We start from the raw sequence: 10719 nt of genomic DNA, 5'->3' as shown, positions 1-10719 counted from the left end.
AATAAATAAAACAGAGAGAGAATAATAATGTTATTCTCTCTATGCTATTTTTCAATGTTTCAAGTGATGCAGGTGTTTTTTTTCCCTGTAGGTTTTTTAAATTAAAAAAACATTAATTTTTCATAATGTTTAGTGAAATTATTTGGTAGTCTGAGGTGGGATGGGGATTCAGGAAGTTTGAGAACCACTGGTCTGAGGTTAACAGACAGTGTTTAGTGCAGTCCACATGTTTACATATGTTTATTACATTGACTTTGAATTACCTAAAGTAGTGTGGTAATGCAACAGATTTGTTTTTATATTTCTGCAATCTACTTTAGTTTGTGATTTGTTACTGACTTTCATATTCATGTTTACATCAGGCTTATTTGTCAGTGCTTTATGTTGTCATAATTATTACATGCTTACAAGGTTGGAAGTTCAACAAATCAGTCAATGAACTGTGATTGTAGTTGTTAAATAAAAATGTCATTCATATCAATTCATGCATCACCTAATTTCATCGTAACATATAGGCCTGGCCTACAGAAAAGAACATTTATGTTTAATCTATCTAATAGTGTGTTGGTCATACTATACAATGATTTATAGCTTGTCTTTGTTGAATAATACAGAACATAAAGAGCTTTAAAAAAATAATTGCATATTAAATCACAATCGCAATATTGCTAAAAAAAAAAATCGCAATTAGATTATTTTCCAAAATCGTTCAGCCCTACTATATATTATGCTCTATTCATTATTTTTTAGAAACCTCACACTTTTCTGCTCAATTTTAAACGTTGTTCTTGTATTCTAATTAAGTGCGGTCCACTGCTGCACACGTGCCACAATATCGATACAGGGCCAGCTGTATCGATACTCATATCGTCAAAACTCTGTGATGATACATCGTCGTATCGATGTATCGAACACAGCACTAGGTTGAATATCTAAATAAGAGACCCCAGACTGGGATCCTCAATCCCAGACGAAACCTAAAATACTATGTGGAAGATGCAAAATAAATTTAATAATTATATTACCGTGTGGTGAACCTATGAACCTAAATCATATTTAAACATGGTCTCCATGCTATGTACATATGTTGTGTACACTTATCTATCCTTACAATTACAATTTTGGCTGTTGAGTTGAATTACTGAAATAAATGAACTTTTCCACGACATTCTAATTTATTGAGATGCACCTGTATATGTATATGTATATATATATATATTATATATATATATACACATATAAATAAAAACAATGCTAGGCTTCTCTTCATCATCCCACCCATTTACCTGCATTGCTCGTCCATCCCCTCTGAATCTTTGCTGATGTCATCACTCATATAATACTTAAAACAAATCTACAAGAAAGCAAACAGATCCATATAAAACTCTGCAGAAGGATTAGCTACTTGTCAATCAAACATGCAAAAAAAAAAAAAACATGCAGGCATGAATAAACTCTCCTTTATGGTTTCATCTACTTTACATTTACATACACAAACACACATTAATGCACAGACTCACATATACATACCTTGCAGATGAGGACTTTGAGCATAGGGTGCCTGTAGACTGAGTCACGCTGGAAATGATTCACCTGCTGACCACACGCTGTGCAGTTTACCCTCTCCATCTCATATCCTCCTAACACACACAAACACAAATGAGTACCCCATACCTTGACACACACAGCTAAAAGTGTTATTTCACACACTTCAGCTGCAACATGAAGGTTACACACAGCTGTTAATGGAGATGCACAGAGAACTTTCTGAATTCTCTATTGTGAGAAAAAATATTCTGTATAAGATTGGGTGACAAGGTTTCAAGGTTAGCTGATAAGCCCTTTCTGGATACTGAATTCTTTGTTTCATTCTTGCTACAAACTTTTACAATTGGGTGCTTGGGGGAACATCTCAGACAGGATGTGAGGTGGTCATGAGTTTTTTTTAATAATTAACAAAAGCATCAGTTAGAAATTTGAATTAAAGGGGTCATATATATACGTAATATACTACTGTAATATTATTACTTTTGTAATGCGTTACTCCCAACACTGTTAGTAACACATACAGCTGTTCCCTCACCACAGTGCAACAGTGAAAAGGGACCCCTTTCAAACAGTGTCGCGTTCTGAACGTTGTTTAAGCGACATACAATACAGTATTGCGGTATTTTAAAAATTCATATCATAACAAAAATAAACACCATATTCGGTATGAAGCGGTATACCGCCCAGCACTAATCACAATATTATCATATCAACCAGCTCTAATCAAAGATAAACTTTATGCTTATCTCTTACCTCTGCGTCTGTCACCACCGTCCCTGTGCTGCTTGTAAACGCGTCTGCTGCGGAATTCTGGACCACGGAAATCATCACGAGCTTCATTACTCACCGGCTCCGGCAGCACAAATACAGTTCCTATGTAAGATTATAATGGGGTTCAAAAACAATTTGAAATCCCTTAATGTATTCGATAACAGAAACCAGAGCATAAAAACTTCATCACATGGGCATGATCATCTGAATCAGTCAAATGAATAAAAGAATGGTAGTGGCACCTTTGGGTAGGAAGTTGGTGTCTGGGTCGCTGGAGTGGTCAGACATTCCATCTTCTGCTCCACTCTCAGACGAAGTGTCTGACTCGTTCATCCCGCTGTGTTTGGTGACAACAGCCGGTTTCCTGTAAAAGTAATGATTTTTAAATGAGTTCATTCTGTCAGCGCACAAAGTGTGTCCAGATCCATCTCATCATTATTTGAGTCAAACCTTCTCGAACGAGATGACAACAACATTCCCACTTCTGAGGGGCCACTGGACTGAAATGAAAAGACAAAGCATTTTAAACAAACAGATCCCTCGAAATCTGATCAATAGAGCAAAAAAAACATTTAATTAATTTCAGCCATATAAAATGATAATTACAATTAAATTTCTTATTAATCTATGCAACAGAGTGCAGCAGGAATGAGTCCTACAACCTATTTTTTAACTTCCAGTTCCATCGTCCTGAACTCAGAGGGGTTTTTGGTTAAATGCTTAAAATAATGTCTGTGGTTAACATAAGCATATCTCAAGATATTGTCATGTTCTAATCAACAACATAAAATAGATCAGTAATTCGCCACTTGTCATTTTTATAGACTTTACATAACTTGAAAAAGGCGGTGGCTAAATGGGACTACATAAGTTGTCGGGTACATTAAACGGCATCACGTATAACAGAAATGCCATCTACTCACTAGCACACTTTTACAGCCTTAATGTGTTTATACTCACATTCTTGCAAACAATTATCAGCTTTCCAAACTTTCCAACTTTTACATTTTAAATAAATACTAAAGGAGAGATCAGAAGCTTAGCAGTGGTAACGTTTAAGTCATGCGACAATGGTGTAATTCATTTATAGCCTATTTTAGTTTTTCTTGCTTCTGCTGATTACATTTTGGCTTCAAAATTCATAAAAGTTGTTAATTTGTGAAGATTATCTTGATGAGCGAAAGATTTTGGTGGTCACAGAGCTTATTTTTATGCAGTTTTTCAAAACCCAGTGGAAACTACAAAAATGTCATCATAGAACATCTTCTCTGCTGCACTCTGAACAATCTCTACCTGGGCGTGAGCCTGCTGCTCCAAGTATTCTTTGGCCGTGGTTCCTGCAAATGAGAAATAACATAAATGTAACTATAACTGTTCCATTAATGAGCTTATTTTTGGTTCTGTTACTGATGTGACTGTAATTACTGATTTCTCTTCCATACTGTACTCACCATTCCAGTGTCCGGGTAAAGTAGGTTCAGTCTTGTCTTCCGTGGCTGCTGCCAAGTACTCATGGAGCTTCCCGATCAGCTCACCTAGCTTACTGCCTCCACCGGCCACCGGCCCGGGTCTGCAAAGACAAAACACAAATAATTTCCATGGCAAATGCCTCCTACTGTAATCCCTCAAGATGCATTAAAAACACTGAAAAGCCTTTTATAAACCTACAAAACCAAACTACATACAAAAGCATAGACGGTTCCTATAGAAAGAAGCACACTGAGGCTTCAGTCTGATAGGAATGTGAGGCTTACATTTATTATTAATCAAACAGGGTTCATGAATCTTTTCCTGAGTTCAGCACCGGCTCTTTGTTTGGCTGGTACTGATAAAATAATAAACTGTAAAGTCAAAACGCAAAACCTAACATTACTTTAGATACGAAAGATTAAGCATGGGTTTAATTCAAACAACGAGTAGTTTTAAAAGATTTATTGTCGATAAATATTAACAAACCTCACAGCTTGTACGTTAGTAGAGGCAAAGAAAGAAAACAGGGCGCCTCACCTGAGGACTTCGGCAGACATCTCCTCCTCGCGCGCAGCACTTCAACACACCGCCGAGCTTTTAGCACAATCAACAGCCGCGACGTGTTCCGGTTATTGACATGAAACTCATATTTGGCAAACCGCAAAAACTCAACCAGTTTCACCCGCCATCTTCCCAGTGGAACTTGCGCCAGACAGCTTAAAATGGCGCACCGGAAACTGTCCGTGACGAACGTGAAATGATGACGTCATTACTTCATCGTATTTCGTCATAACTGAAGAGACGACTGCTGCTGGGAAACATGTCAGCTTTACTTGGTTAAGGCTATATCATATCAATATTAATGTTTGTCACGCTGAACAACAGTAATTGCTGTATTTGACAGACAGGCAGCAGCTAGTGAGGCTGGGAAAATACACATCCTGCAAAACCTCCGTGAAGTTGGCACCCCATAAAAATAAATAATCATCAAAACTATGCCATTCATTTGTGCTACGTTTGTGCTGATTTGTGCCGCAAAAACGAACATTTGTGCTGGTTTGGTGTTTGAGATATTAAACATTATTTTTTTGACCGTGTGACGTCACTCTCCACCCCATGTTGCCAAAATCGCTCCAAACCAGCTCAGTTCGTTTGTGCCCGTTTGTGCCGTTAAAACAAACACTGCATCTATTTTCCTTCCTTAGATATAACCAAAATATTTTCGGGAGCTGTGACGTCACTCTCCACCCCAGTTCGTCTAAATCGCACAAAACTGGTGTCATTCGTTTGTACTCGATTTGTGCCGGTTTGTGCTGTTGAAATGAACATCAAATATATTTCCTTTTCATAGAAATAACAAAAACAATTCTGGGCAGTGACGTCACTCTCCACCCCATGCCTTTCAAATCTCTCCAAACCGGTGGCGTTCGTTTGTGCTCGATTTGTGCTGTTTGTGCCGTTAAAAGAAACCCTGTAACTATGACCGCTTCTTTTATATAATAAAAATAAACGTTTTACGAACAGTGACGTCACTCTCCACCCCATGCTGTCTAAATCGTTCCAAAATGGTGCCATTCGTTTGTGCTCGATCTGTGCTGATTTGTGCCGTTAAAAGAAACAATGTACCCATGACCTCTTCTTAAATATAACGGGAACTTTACTCTCCACCCCGTTTAGCGCGGCCGCAGAGTTAAAAAAAATAGTGTTTGTGCTGCCTTAAAATTTTAAGTTTAGTCAGCTCCAAGTTTTCACTAACTTCATATTTCAAGTTGACTAAGCTTAAATTTCAAGGCAGCATTAAGTTGAAACGGTAAGACCGTGTTTTTTTTTTGTTTTTTTTTTACAGTGAGTCTAAATTGTTCCAATTCATTCATGACATCACTGTTCGTAAAACGTTTATTTTTATTATATAAAAGACTCCCTCTTTGAACTGTTGCCATCTGGTCGACGCTACAGAGCTCTGAGCACCAGAATGGCCAGACACAGGAACAGTTTCTTCCCTCAGGCAATCCATCTCATGAACACTTGACAATAACTGTGGAACACACAACACTATTTATACACTCATACACTTATTTATCTAACACACACACAATTAGTCTACACTTAAAATTTGCACATAATATACCTGTACATACAAAACTGTCTTATTGTAATATACCTGCACATACAATTGTTAATTTATATATTTTTATTTATTTACTTGTTCTATTTTTTTTTTTAATTCTTTTGTTATCTGTGTTTTTGTTCTGTCGCTGTCATTCTGTTGCACTGCGGAAGCTTCTGTCATGAAAACAAATTCCTCGTATGTGAAAACATACTTGGCAATAAAGCTCATTCTGATTCTGATTCTGATTTGCATTATTGTAAGGTCCGCGTGAACCAGAAGTTGCTGCCAAGCGCCGACTTTATTTCAGTGTGATGACGTATTTCCAACTGAACTGAATATTGAATAGAGGGGCGGGGTTTTATTTTTGCACTCCTCCTCTAATCCCTCACTCGCAGCCACTCGAAGCAAACTAATAACGGTTGGAGGGGCGTGGTTAAGCATATTCTGCCCAAGCCGTCAAACGTCATACGTTCCAGAGCGGAAGCAAATGATCAGATTTTGATTACCAAGACAAACTTGTTTTTTTCAGTGGATTAATTGTTCACTTTAAGATTAGCAATGTGCGCTAATAAAATAAATATTGTACATTTTGATTTCATGCGGACTTTAAGTTTAGGGTTGGGGTAGGTGTGTAGACATTATTAAAACACAATCTAATAGGTAGCAAATGTAATTTATTTTTACTTTCCGGCCTTAGCTGTATCCCTTTTATAGCCACAACCACTTTATTTGAGCACGGAGATGAGCAAGCTGCAAACAGTGTTTATATTCTTATCATAGTAATTATAAAGAATATTCATTTTGTAATTTTTTCTGTATATATGTGTACATGCAGAAAGCGAATGAAAGTTACTGTGAACCCGACATGTTACAAGGACATGCAGTTTATCAACTGTATGGACCTTTTCACGGTGGACGCCATATTTAATTTTTCACAAAAGAAAACATTTTGTTATTAATAAAAAATTCTCCATAAATAACTAACAGACAATTTGAAAAAAATTTTTTTTGAAACATTTCAAATAAAACATGCATACAATAAATATACAAAAAAGGATGTTTTTTTGTAATAAAGTTTAAGTTAATCATGTAGGCCTAATGTTTATATTTAATACCCTACATATAACAGTTTGGAGAATGGATGGATAATTTTTTTTCAGCTTAATTTTAATGAAAGTAATTTTTAATAGTTTTAGTTAACAATAACAACACTGGTGGTATATATTGACAGACTACAGTATCCCTCACAGCCTCATTTTCATTAAAGGAAAATTAAATATGGTCAGAGGCGGACAAAGTACTCAATTAGAATGTTAAAAACCTATGGGGAAAAAAAACAAAACAAAACAAAATTATTTTACACCCCTACCCACCCCCACAAAAGCAGTATGGTAGTGATCTCACACAGTTCTGACAGTGTGTGCACACATCTATGTGTAGCCATTCATCCACATTTGAACAGAGTGGACAGTGAAATCATGTAAATACAGAGTGATAAGGAAGAAACAAAATCAAACCTGCGTTAAAACCCAGCACTGCTACATAGTAACGACTTTCTACTTCGAGGACCTTGATAGAAATGTAGTGGAGTGAAAAGTACAATATTTGTCTTTCAAATGTAGTGAAGTTAAAGTCATAAGTTTCCAGAAAAAATAATACTCAAGTAAAGTACCAATACTCAAAAAGTGTACTTAAGTACAATACTCAAGTAAATTCCAGGAAGGAATCGGGTCTCTCCTCCTCCTCTATAAGACTCCTGTGTGCCCAGTTTCTCAGAGTCACCACCAGACTCAACAACCTGGCAACACAAAAGAGAAAGCTGTTATCCAGACTTGCTGTGGCACATGTGCAAATGTGTATGCACATGTTTGGATCATGAACCTGGACAGGGCTCCTCTTCCTCTAAAGGAGTTTCTGGACGGCGCATCCTGAGGCTCTAGGGCAGCTACTCGCTGCAGCTCAGACGAGGTGTCATCACACGCAGACTGACACCTGAGAGAGTAACGAAAAGATGGAGACAGAACATATGAGCAAGAAATGTGTTTACAGTTGATTTGCAATATATTGAGGAATCACATACACATCATCATATTTTTTTATTATCATGGTGAACTCCAATCAAATATTTTGTGCTAAATATGATATAAGCTATATTGACAGCATGTTTGGCTAAATTATTTTAATATTATTCAAAGTCAGTAAAACAACAGTGGTAATGTACACTATCAATTAAAAGTGTGGAGTCAGTAAGATTTTTAATGTTTTTAAAATGAGTCTCATCGTTTAAAAATACAGTAAAAGCAGGAATATTGTCAAATTTTATAACAATTTAAAATAACCATTTTATAATATTTTAAAATGTAATTTCATTTAATCGTTCTAATATCCCGATTAGATGCTCAAAAAACTTGTCTTATTATTATCAACGTTGATAAAGAGTTGTGCTGCTTAATATTTTTGTGGAAACCATTTTTTTTAGGATTCTTTAATGAATGGAACACTCAAACGAACAGCATTTATTTGAAGTAGAAATCATTTGTAACATTAAAAATGTCTTTACGATCACTTCTGACCAATGTAATGCTTACTATCTATGCTGATTATCCATGACCCCAAAGTTATGAACGGTAGTGTTTTGTTACATCACATGAATTAGTCATGAATGAATTAGTTATGTAAATATTCAATATTCAGTTATGTCACATGCTTAAATGATATAATTGTATAGATATTGTAAAGTTTATTTATTGTAAAGCGGTTTAAAGGTTATGATACAAACAGTAGCCAACAAACAATTCAATTCCGAGGTAAATGACAGCATATCAACGCTGCTGCTGATAGAGCACTGATAAAGTAAAAAAAAAAGTATATTTTTAAAACATGAAATAAAGGATGTTTCATGAGGACCACAAGGTAGATCACCACAATGGTTTTACATGGTCATTGGAGCGATGGAAAAACAAGACTACAGACACACACACACACACACACACACAGTCACTGACCTGCTGAGCACATGCTCTGCTCGGTCCTCGTCCTCTTGAGTTTGCACAGAGAGACGATGAGAGCAGGGAGATCCCTCATCATCCCTCATGGCTGCACGATAAATCGCATGCGATATTTAACGCGCATCTTGTCAGAAAGCCAGTTCTGTAATCAGCGGTAAATCTCCATCACGTGCTTGCTTTCACATTGAGCAGGATTAACTACACAGAGCCATTGTTCACTGACCACACATCTGAATATTTGGGTTGAAGTGTTCTGGAACAGTGTTGTAAATACAACTTAACCACTGATTTCTAGTCGTGTCCATTTTTGGAAGACCAAACAAAGTAGTTTCGCTTTCACAATGAAAAACACAGCGGCCTAGCGTGAGGGGAAGCCCCGGCTTAGCGTGCGCTGAGGCCGGGATAGAGTGAGCTGAGGCGGCGGGGTCGAGAATGGCGGTCCCGGCGAAGGAGCGGTGAAGACGGTGAAAGCCGATCCGGCGATCCACAGCGTGCAGTTGATGTATTTCCTCAGCGACCAGCATGGATCAGCTCTAGGCATGACGAAGCTGATATCGTCCTCTTTTGGAAGGCCAAACAAAGTAGTTTTGCATTCACAACGAAACACACAGCGTCTTCACGACATGGCGGCAGCAACAATACTACGGCGAGAATAAAGTTACGCCTTCTTTCTTTGCGTGAACATTTGGGCAGCGTTATGCAAATCTTCCCACATCGTGACGTAGACATGTTGGGGGCGTGTTAGAACGAGCCGTTTTAGGTAGGCGTGGTTGACTCTTAACTTTTATAAAGAATATCTCTTTGGATTTGAGACTTTAGTCTTTGCAACTTTACAGATCTTCTTTATGCACCAAGAGCGTGTAACACTTCAAAGAGAAAGGAAAAAAATTTGAAATCGCATCATATGACCCCTTTAAATTTATAAAACAATAATAATAAAACCAATATTTATGTAATTTATGAACTGTTTAAAAATAAAAATAAAAATAAAATAGGACGGCTCCAAAGGGATATTTTGTTAGAATTAGCCAACTTTTGTGAACATCCCCAGTCGGGACGAATTTTATCCCCAAAGGCATTATTGCGATCTCATCACTTCATGTGCCATTACATTCCACTGACGCTCACTAGATTTCAGCAGAACATGACTCTTCAGTCTTCTCAAGAGCGCATTTTGGAGTCAGTGGTGAAGTGCAGAGAGACAGCAGGTCAGGGAAGTTACCAGCAAACACTTCTCACCTGGGAATGTGGTCACTATGACGATCACCTCAGCTTACCATAAGATATAGACCGAACAGGGAGAGAGGGACAGGGAGAGATTTAATAACTACTGCTTCAAAACCGGACTGAGGAATGATCGCATGGTTAATGATGGAACGGCTTTAGGGACTGATGGATGGATGGTCCCATGTCTAGATGAATGTTAACAATGTTTTAGTTAACTGTCTCATTATTAAAGAAACATAGAACACAGAGTGACACGCAACTCTTCCCAGAGGACAACCACACAGAGCTAATGTCTCATGAGAAATCATGGTTGCTAACAAGTTCTTCACACACACACACACAGACACAGACACATACACATACACACACACACACAGTAGTTTAGTTTTATCTTAAGTACAGATCATTGTCCTCTTTAACTAAAATACTTTTAAGTATTTTTGAGAATATATATATACATATTTAAAGTCATTTTTAAAATATTTTTTACTATAGTTAACAGTAAGAGCTTTAAAAAAGTAGTTCTTTAAAGACACAATGACTAAATTATTTGTTAAAGAAAAAACACTTCTGTAGTAAATATTC

At 37.1% G+C, this 10719-nt stretch overlaps 1 pseudogene; it reads right to left on the bottom strand.

Moving 5' to 3' along the window:
- Positions 1 to 4529, bottom strand: part of LOC107748631 (transcriptional regulator ATRX-like) — a 50515-nt pseudogene extending 45986 nt beyond the window's left edge.
- Positions 4530 to 10719: the final 6190 nt, after the last annotated feature.

The sequence above is a fragment of the Sinocyclocheilus rhinocerous genome, unplaced genomic scaffold, assembly GCF_001515625.1.
Source record: "Sinocyclocheilus rhinocerous isolate Xijiao unplaced genomic scaffold, SAMN03320098_v1.1 scaffold2665, whole genome shotgun sequence".
Classification (NCBI taxonomy): Eukaryota; Metazoa; Chordata; class Actinopteri; order Cypriniformes; family Cyprinidae; genus Sinocyclocheilus; species Sinocyclocheilus rhinocerous.
The sequence above is the reverse complement of the archived record's forward strand: the minus strand, read 5'-3'. Positions and strand labels throughout refer to the sequence as shown.